Source organism: Gossypium raimondii, chromosome 13, assembly GCF_025698545.1.
Source record: "Gossypium raimondii isolate GPD5lz chromosome 13, ASM2569854v1, whole genome shotgun sequence".
NCBI lineage: Eukaryota > Viridiplantae > Streptophyta > Magnoliopsida > Malvales > Malvaceae > Gossypium > Gossypium raimondii.
Genome location: NC_068577.1, coordinates 16766770 through 16775602, shown reverse-complemented (window position 1 = coordinate 16775602; position 8833 = coordinate 16766770). Strand labels below are relative to the sequence as shown.

Here is an 8833-nt window from a genome sequence, read left to right as displayed (position 1 = left end):
CAAGTATTATAGGAACCTCTTTATCTGCTTCACATTCCAGAATAATAAAATCTACTGAAAAGATGAACTTGTCAACTTTTACCAATACATCTTCAATTTTACCTTTTGGATCGACATATGATCTATCAGCTAGTTGTAGTGTGACTTTAGTAGGTCTTGCTTTTCCTATCCCAAGTTTCCTGAAAACAAACATAGGTATTAGATTGATACTTGCACCTAAATCGCAAAATGCTTTACCTACAAAATGGTTTCCAATCGAACAGGGTATAGTGAAACTCCCTAGATCTTTTAATTATGGTGGCAGTTTGTTCTTCAGCATTACTGTGAACCCTTTAGTAAGGGCAACAGTTTCGAACTCCCCTAACCTTCTCTTCTTGGATAGGATATCTTTCATGAATTTCACGTAGTTAGGCATTTGTTCTAATGCTTCCACCAAAGGTATATTGATGTATAATTGTTTCAAGACCTCCAAAAATTTCTTGAATTGAGCATCTTGTTTCAAATTTTAGAAACGTTGGGGAAAAGGTGGCAATGGCCTTCCTTCTATTTGTTGAGGTTACCTTGCCATGGCATTTGTATTGGCTTGGCAAGACGAATTTGCTTCTGTATGCTTTTGTCCACTCCAATCTTTTGTAGTTTGTTCCACTTTTGGTTCGGAAGTTGTGCTTTAAGGAACTTCAAAACTTTCCTCCTCAAACAAGGCGTCAGTCACAACTTTTTGCAATTAAGTGCCACTTCAGAGTGTTGGCATTTCCGATTCCTTGATTACTCCAACATTGGTTGACTGTGTCCAGGTCGTACACTAGTCGCATTCTGTCTATTAATAGTGTTGGCATTTCCCATTCCCTAATTACTCCAGCTAAAATATATATGTTTCTTCCACACTCGATTGTAGGAGTTGGAGTAGAGATTGTTGTTGCTAAGATTAAAATTTCCTATGTAATATGCAGAGGTTAGATTGGATAGGCATTCATCGAAAACATGATCTTCTCCATAATATACACATGCTAGTTTTGAAATCTTCATCTCCTACATTGCAGGGGGTCTTTTTAGAGTTTTAATCGTATTCGTTAACGATGATACCTAAGCTATTAATGGTGTAAACACATTAAGTTCCATTGCTCTAGCAACTCTTCTACCAGTACCAACTCTGGTAGTGGGTATTGATAATCATTGTTTGCTGTTCTTTCCAGAATTTCATATGCTTCATTGTAGGATTTCTTAAGCAACATCCCATTAGTAGATGCATCCACCACCATTCATGTATGAGCATTTAATCCATTGTAGAACATTTCCATTTGTGTCCAATGATGAAAACAATGCGTCGGGCATTTTCTAATTAATTCTTTGAAACGCTCCCATGCTTCATATAATGTCTCATCTTCAGATTGTCTGAACGATGTAATGTCATTCCTCAGCTTGGTATTAATGTTGGGAGGATTGTAACTGAGCAAAAATCTTTGACACAGTTCATTCCAAGACGCTACCGTACCTGATGGTAATGCATTCAACCATGATTTGGCACAATCTCACAATGAATAAGGGAATATATTTAATCTAAGGGCATCTTCAGGAACACCATGTTGCCTGAATGAGTTATATACATCAAGAAAAAGTCTCAAGTGCAATCTGGGATCTTCAATTGGTAAACTACTAAACTGCCCTACCGTTTGCAACATCTTAAACATTGCTGGTTCTAATTCAAAGTGTTGAGCTTGATTATGTGGCCTAACAATTCCTGGACTTAGATCACCCAAAGTAAGCACTACATGTTTCTGATGGGTCTATCTTTTTCATTTAAAATTCGAGGAATAGCAGCATTCCTTTCATTCATGAGTATCTAATCTTCTCTGATTGGATCATTTATAGTCCTCTCCATTTCTCTTAATGTTTTCCTTCTTCCCCTTAACGTCCTTTAAATCTTAAGATTAAAACAATATTTTGTATCCTCTTGAATATTTCTTCTGATGCACTAGTATAGAACCTGAAAAATCAAATAAAATACTAATTAACTGTTCTAACAAAAATAATAAGAATAATAGTAAATCAACGTTTCACCAATGCTGTCGATCCTTGGTAACAACACCAAAAACTTGTTGCGTGTAAATTACTAATGCAATTGTACAATTGTACAAGTTTACACCTCATTCAAGTAATAAAGCAATAAGTAAGTATTGTCTCTATAAGGATCGAAAATTGGTAAGAAATTGATTAAGTTATTATAATCCTATTAACTATACTAAATAGTAGGAAATACCCTTAAATTTAATAAGATGTTGGTATAATGAATTAATGTAATTTAACGCTAAAAACAGAGAACTAAAATCTCAAATAAAATGTAGTGGAAAATTATAAAGAAAAGCAAGAGTAATTATGTTGTTGAATGAATAGGGTTGGACTTATTCTAGTCAAATGCTCATATCAAAATAATGTCATGGAAAAATATTGTCTAATCAATTGCTCAGAGAATTATTACTATAACCTGCCTCTTTCGATAGCTAGACTTAAGCTAAAAATCTAAGCTACTGTATGTCTACAGAACATTGGATTAAATAACTATAATGAATGTTCTTCTCTACACAACTCGCAACATCTATTCGCTTGTATTAAACGATTCTAGATCCAGTATATTTAACCTTTTAGAATTAAAAATAGATCTATGAACACAACATACAATCAACTATGTTTAAAGCTTGCATACATGTATTTAAAATAGGCATAAATCGAATGACACAGTGATATAGGATTTCTCACCATATTTAAATCATTCATTAACATTTAAAGAAATTTGAATAACAGAAATCAAGAAAATTAAAGGCAAAGCTGTAGGATTTCTCACCATAGTCCAACTTCTCTTTTATCTTCCGATCGTACGTGAATCCAGGTTAGATGTCACTTCCCCTTCTTCACGTCTGTATTCTACTCTTTGTAGATGCTACCTGTTCTTTCTCTAAAATTCTCCAAGGGAGTTTTTTCTCTTTGTAGAGAGAGGATTGTTGTCACTAGTATCTTTCTCACACAAAGTCTCCTTTTCTTTTTTATTCTTCTCTCCCCTTCTTTTATTGGATAGTTCTGTCCCACCTCAGCACAAATTTTTCATTCCTCTTTTCAGGCTGGTTTTTTTGGTACACGTCCAACTAGCTGAGAATGACATGTATAGAGTGTAGATTCATCTTCCTGAAATTGCCATAGCAATTCTATTGGCAATCAATCTTACCAATTGCCATGACAATGTTTCACTTTCGTTATTTTCCCTCTACATCTTCTTGCTCTTCCTACACTTGTATTCACACAAAACCACATATTTCCTCCCCAAGTAATAAAAGTTACAAATAATGACCATTATATCACAATCCAAGCTTTGTTATGAAATTTTCTAAAAATGTCCTAAAAACACAAATGTATTCACCTAATTACAACCAATTAATTCTATTTAGAAGCCTTAAATATAACTCTTTTCAAGAGTTATCATGTTTAAGAATGAGTTTTAATGAGCTTTTAGTGATTTATGTATGTTTTTGAAATTGTCAACCTAATAGAACCCTCTACAACCAAAGAAAAGGGAAAGGCAAAGCTTGTTTAAAGCTTTATCAAACTGGTGAGCGTTTAGGGATCGCTATATGTATATACGAACCATAGTGTTAATCAGGAGCTTAGGGCTTTATCCTAACTTTCTAGAGTAAGTCTTTTCTAAACTCTATTTTGTGATTGTGTTAAATATGTGTTTTTATGAACAGTGATATGCGAGCTTTATATTACGAGTTAGATATAAACAGTGTTCTCCAAGCTCATAATTTGTGAGCTCTATGTTTAAGAAAATGTATTGATAATATAATCTTTTGTAACCGTTGGATATAATGGCATGCAATAGTATTGTAAGTACTCACCCTGGTGTATTATGATTTGGGTGAGAGGCCCGGGGATAGGTTAGGAGAAATAAGGGAATGTCGAGCCAAGCTCCATTCAATGAGATATGCTGGTGTGATGGAGAGTCATAGTTTAATACTACACTTATGAGATATGTCGGACTCTTTGAGTCAAAGTGAGGAGTCATAAGGAGATCTATTTATCCAACATAAAACAACATGTGAATAAGATTGTGTTTTCCAAATTATCATATTTTACTATTTTAAGCTAACTGACAGTAATTATCTTCAAACCAAGCTTCATGTATATATGGCGAACCCATTTCATGTTGTTAAAGCTTTTTTTTAAATTATGTTTTGTGCATGCTATGTGGTTTTCTCTGTACATTCACTAGGCTTGTGATATCTCACACACTCATTACTGAACAGTATAGGCAGCTAGATTGCAGAATAAGTAGCGGTGAAGCGAGTCATCCAGGTGATGCATAAACATTGAATAGTTGGTACAAACGAACTCAGGACTAAAAGGGAATGTAGGATAACATTTGGGCTTACAGATATCTTTCTCCCTATAGACTTTACTACTTTTTCTAAGACTTGGTTTTTTTATGTTTTCACTTAATATCTTTTGTGAACTGGTAAAACTATATATTCATACCTGGATTTTAAGTATATGAATATAGTCCAAACCTGGTTTGATGTTTTTCTAATTTACAAGTTTATGCTTAAGTATTTAATTTCTAACAAAGTGTTCGCCATAAGCTAAAGCATGAAATAATCAAAATTGATTAACTTATATAGAGTTCATTAAAGTTGCTACAATGTGACAAGGTTGTCGAACTATGCTAAGTACGAACCCTAACGATTGGTGAACTACTACCTTCGAACCCTTAATTACTTACAAAATGTGAAAGAAGAGAAACTCTGTGAAATGTGTTCGCATAATCTAAACAATTAAAGGTCATTACCGAGACTGACCCTATTTTAGAAGACTTAATCAATGAAGACTTAATATACGTAAGCTATGGAAGGCGCGAACCTTGATGCTTATTAGTTGAAGTACTGTGTTCGATGGGGTATATTTTTTTCGTGACCTAGGGTTCACATGTTCTTAATTCGTTTTTTATCAAATATACATGTCTTCATAGAGAATGAGAAGTTAAGTTTTTGCAAGTGATGTAGGCTCGCATATTAAAATTGTTACGTACCATACAGAAAGCAATGCGAGTTTGTGAGCTTGAGTTTTCTTTCATCTAAACATGTTTTGTAAAGTGTGTTGGAGGTTCAGTTGGTGTTAGGTCAGAGAGTCATCTGGGTGGCTAATGTGGCATTCCATAGCTCGGGTCAAACGATCGAACGGGTATAAGATATTACATTTTTGGTATCAGAGCTAATTTGCTTGTGAATTTAACAGTTTGCAAGGTTTGTTAACTTGTTAGGTTCTCCTAGTTAGTTAATTTAATAGGTTCACCAAGTTAGTTAATTTGTTAGATTCTTAAGATTTGTCAAGTTCACCAAGGTTGTAAATTGTTTTACGTAATAAGTATGATAGCTTGTTGTTAGGGTAGGATTGTGAAAACACATTAACTTGGTTCAGTTCTTTCTTTTGTAAGATTATGCCTTGGATCACTTTCTACTACTCACATTCTTAGTGGTGAGCTCACGCAGATATGCTTTGGCGAGTTGTGCTCACAATTGTGAGATGGAAGCTATGCTCGCAGATGTGTTTGAAAAAATATGCTCGCAATTATTATTGTCGAGCTTAGGATGCATAATTGTATATGCTCATTTCTCTTGCTTAAACTTCTGTCTTATGTACATTTAGAGTTAGTAAAATTCCTCCCAAAATGGTAAACGCGAATGTGAATTATGTTAATAGAACTGCGGACACTCTAGAGGGTGACAAGACTTTAGCGTCACTTGTGCGACCTCCTAGGGAAAATGTTTTGGATAAGATTGTCGAACTATTGGTACAAGCAATGATCGAGGCTTTCTAATGTATCGTTAATACCAATGTTGCTCCTGTCAATCGAAGGTTGCCACTAGAACTCCTGTGAGCTATAGGTGGTAAGGAATTCAATAGTATCAAGGGAGTTGATCCTACTACTACAAAATATTAGCTTGAGAGTGTTGAAAAGATCCTTGAAAAATGGTCTATATCGAGGAAGAAAATTTAGGATGTACTGTGTCCTTACTCATTGGCAAAGCCTATTGCTGGTGGAGCACTGTGAAGCAGGGAACTACTGTGAATACTGTGACTTTGAACTTTTCCCTAGAAACATTTAAAGAGAAATTCATGGGTGAGCAGTACATGAAAACTCACAAACGTGAATTTATTAACTCGGTGCAAGGCAAAATGTCTGGAGCTAAGTACGAGGCAGAATTTGTACGACTCAGTTAGTATGTTACTCATATGGTCTTTCTAACACCCTATACCTGGCCCGGTTGTCGAGCTCGAATATTAGGATGCCACACCATTGACTCGCATCTTACACAATATATCTTGTCACTTCAAGAAGGTAACATATTTTATTTTGACATTTTCATAGTGTTTGATTGAACATATTCTTAATAATCATTAATACATTCTAAACATACATCAAATGGTCTTGAAAATAATAGTTAAACATGCATAGTGTCCATTAAGCAAAATTTCCAAAACTAGTACGTAGGTATCGATACTGGAACATGGGTATCGATACCGTGTGGAAAATTGGTACCAAATTAGCATATTATTTTTCACCTAAAATAAAAAACTAGAAAATATCGATACATTTCAAAAAGTATCGGCAATTTTACCCTAAGTATAAATACTCGTGGTATGGTATCGATACCAAATTACGATTCTGACTCCTGCTCATTCAAAAATTCATAGAGGTATCATTTTTACAACCTGAATATCGGTATCTCTTCTTTAGACCTCAAAAATACAACACATATAAGCCTTCCAACCATCCCAATACAAGTCTATTCAACATACATGCTTTACTATATCAACCAAACATCAAATTGTCCATATTACTAGTTTCAAACATCATAATTAAGTCCAAGAAGTAATCAACATAATACTAATCAAAGCTCAAGATCCTAAGAGCAATTAAATCATGGAAACGTTCCATTTTTCATATCAAATTCTAGCATAAAGTCTACCACATTGCCTTATTCCTCAAACACAAGCGAATAAATAATAAACACCTAGGGAAAAGAAAAAATAGATCTTCTTGGATCATCCTCGGAACCACACCGCTTACATCAGCACGCAACTAGTCTACAACGGTTTTAAAAAGAGTGGGTGAGCTTAACAAGCTTAGTGAATGCCTAGAATAACTACCATGCAAACATGTCATCAAGCATTAGTGGAACACATACATAACACAATTAGGATAAACTCAAATTTATTGTCATATTTCATTTACTCATGCACGTTTAACAGTTTATTTACTAAGTCATCACATACACTTTCATGTATACATGTCAATACATACAACATATTTATAGTTAATTTGGAACTTGAGCTATGAAACGTAAAAGTGGGCATTATCACCACTCATCGGATACACGAATCTCCAACATAACATATAGACTCATAGAGTCAAACATGTCCTATAAGTGAAACATAAAGCTAACACTCTTCAACAGACCAAACATGTCTCGTTGAATGGAGCTTAGCTCACATTCCCTTATCTCTCGAAACATGTCCCAAGGCTTTAACGCCCAAATCACTATAGGTGAGTATTCACAAACCTATGGGATGCCCACTATATCCAACAGTCTCAAGAATCACAAGGCCAGAATATTTGTATTTAAACATACATATTACTTACAGATTTTTGTTTACTAGCACAACACATTTACATTATTTGCATAATATTATCACCGTCACTTAGCATGTATCGTATGCTTACATATACTCTTTCACAACAAAAATCATGAATTTATAACACATATATAACATCTTATTTCAGTCCACAATTTCACATTAACACAAGTACATATTTCATGAGATAAACATGAGTATAAGGACGCTTACAATCAAAATTTAAAGTAGGGGTTTAGGCTACTACTAAATTCCCATTAACACATTGAATCCTTTCCACAAGCAATTATTCCAACACTCACCAATATGCTTTCGTCGAAATGCCAAAAGCTTAAACTAGCCTTCCTAGCTTTTAGATGGTCCTAGCGAGTTTGTAACTTTAACACAATAATTCACACAACAATAAATTAAAAAATTAGCAAAGGACTCACAACAAGCAATAAAAAAATAAGCCTAAGCTATGTTCTCATGGAATTGAAACCTTTAACATATCTAACTTGAAATCCAAATATCTCGATCTACACTAAAACTTTTTCCTAAAACGAGTTTTATTCAACTAATTATTCATGTACGACTAATTCTCATCCTTTAATCTACACTAAACTACTCAATTCATGGTTTGACTTTTTCGATAGGTTTATGAAAATTTTTCAAAAAGTCATTAAATCCTTAGAAATTCTTAATGAAACTTAAAGTAAGTTTAGAAACCTTTTAATCTCATCAAAACTAATTGAAAAACACATTAAAACTACATTAATCAAAACATCCGATTTAACAACTAAAAATCCCAAAATCCACCATTAATGACTCAATTTTTAGCTTTTAATCAAAACATGCGATTTAACAACTAAAAATATAGTTTCAAAGACTAATTAACATTAAAAGCTAATGGTTAGATGAATGGTTACCTTTGATGGAAGAAAAATAGACTTTTGATGTGAATCCGAGAACACCCACACGTGAGGAAGATGATGAAATCTATGAAATTTTAGGATGTTTTCTTGAAGATTTATGAATATTTAATGCTTTGGGAAGGATGAGAATCAAAGTAATATAGTTTGGAAATAAAAACCAATGGGGAGAGCAAGAAAGAACAAAGAACAAGAAATAGAGGAATGCGAAGAAAACTAATGTAGAAAAATCGTAGATG

At 33.9% G+C, this 8833-nt stretch overlaps 1 non-coding gene across 1 annotated transcript; it reads left to right on the top strand.

Moving 5' to 3' along the window:
• Positions 1–1314: 1314 nt before the first annotated feature.
• LOC128036407 (small nucleolar RNA R71) lies at positions 1315–1421 on the top strand. Its single transcript, XR_008193204.1, has one exon. It is a non-coding gene; the product is annotated as a small nucleolar RNA R71 (small nucleolar RNA).
• The last annotated feature ends 7412 nt before the right edge of the window (positions 1422–8833 follow it).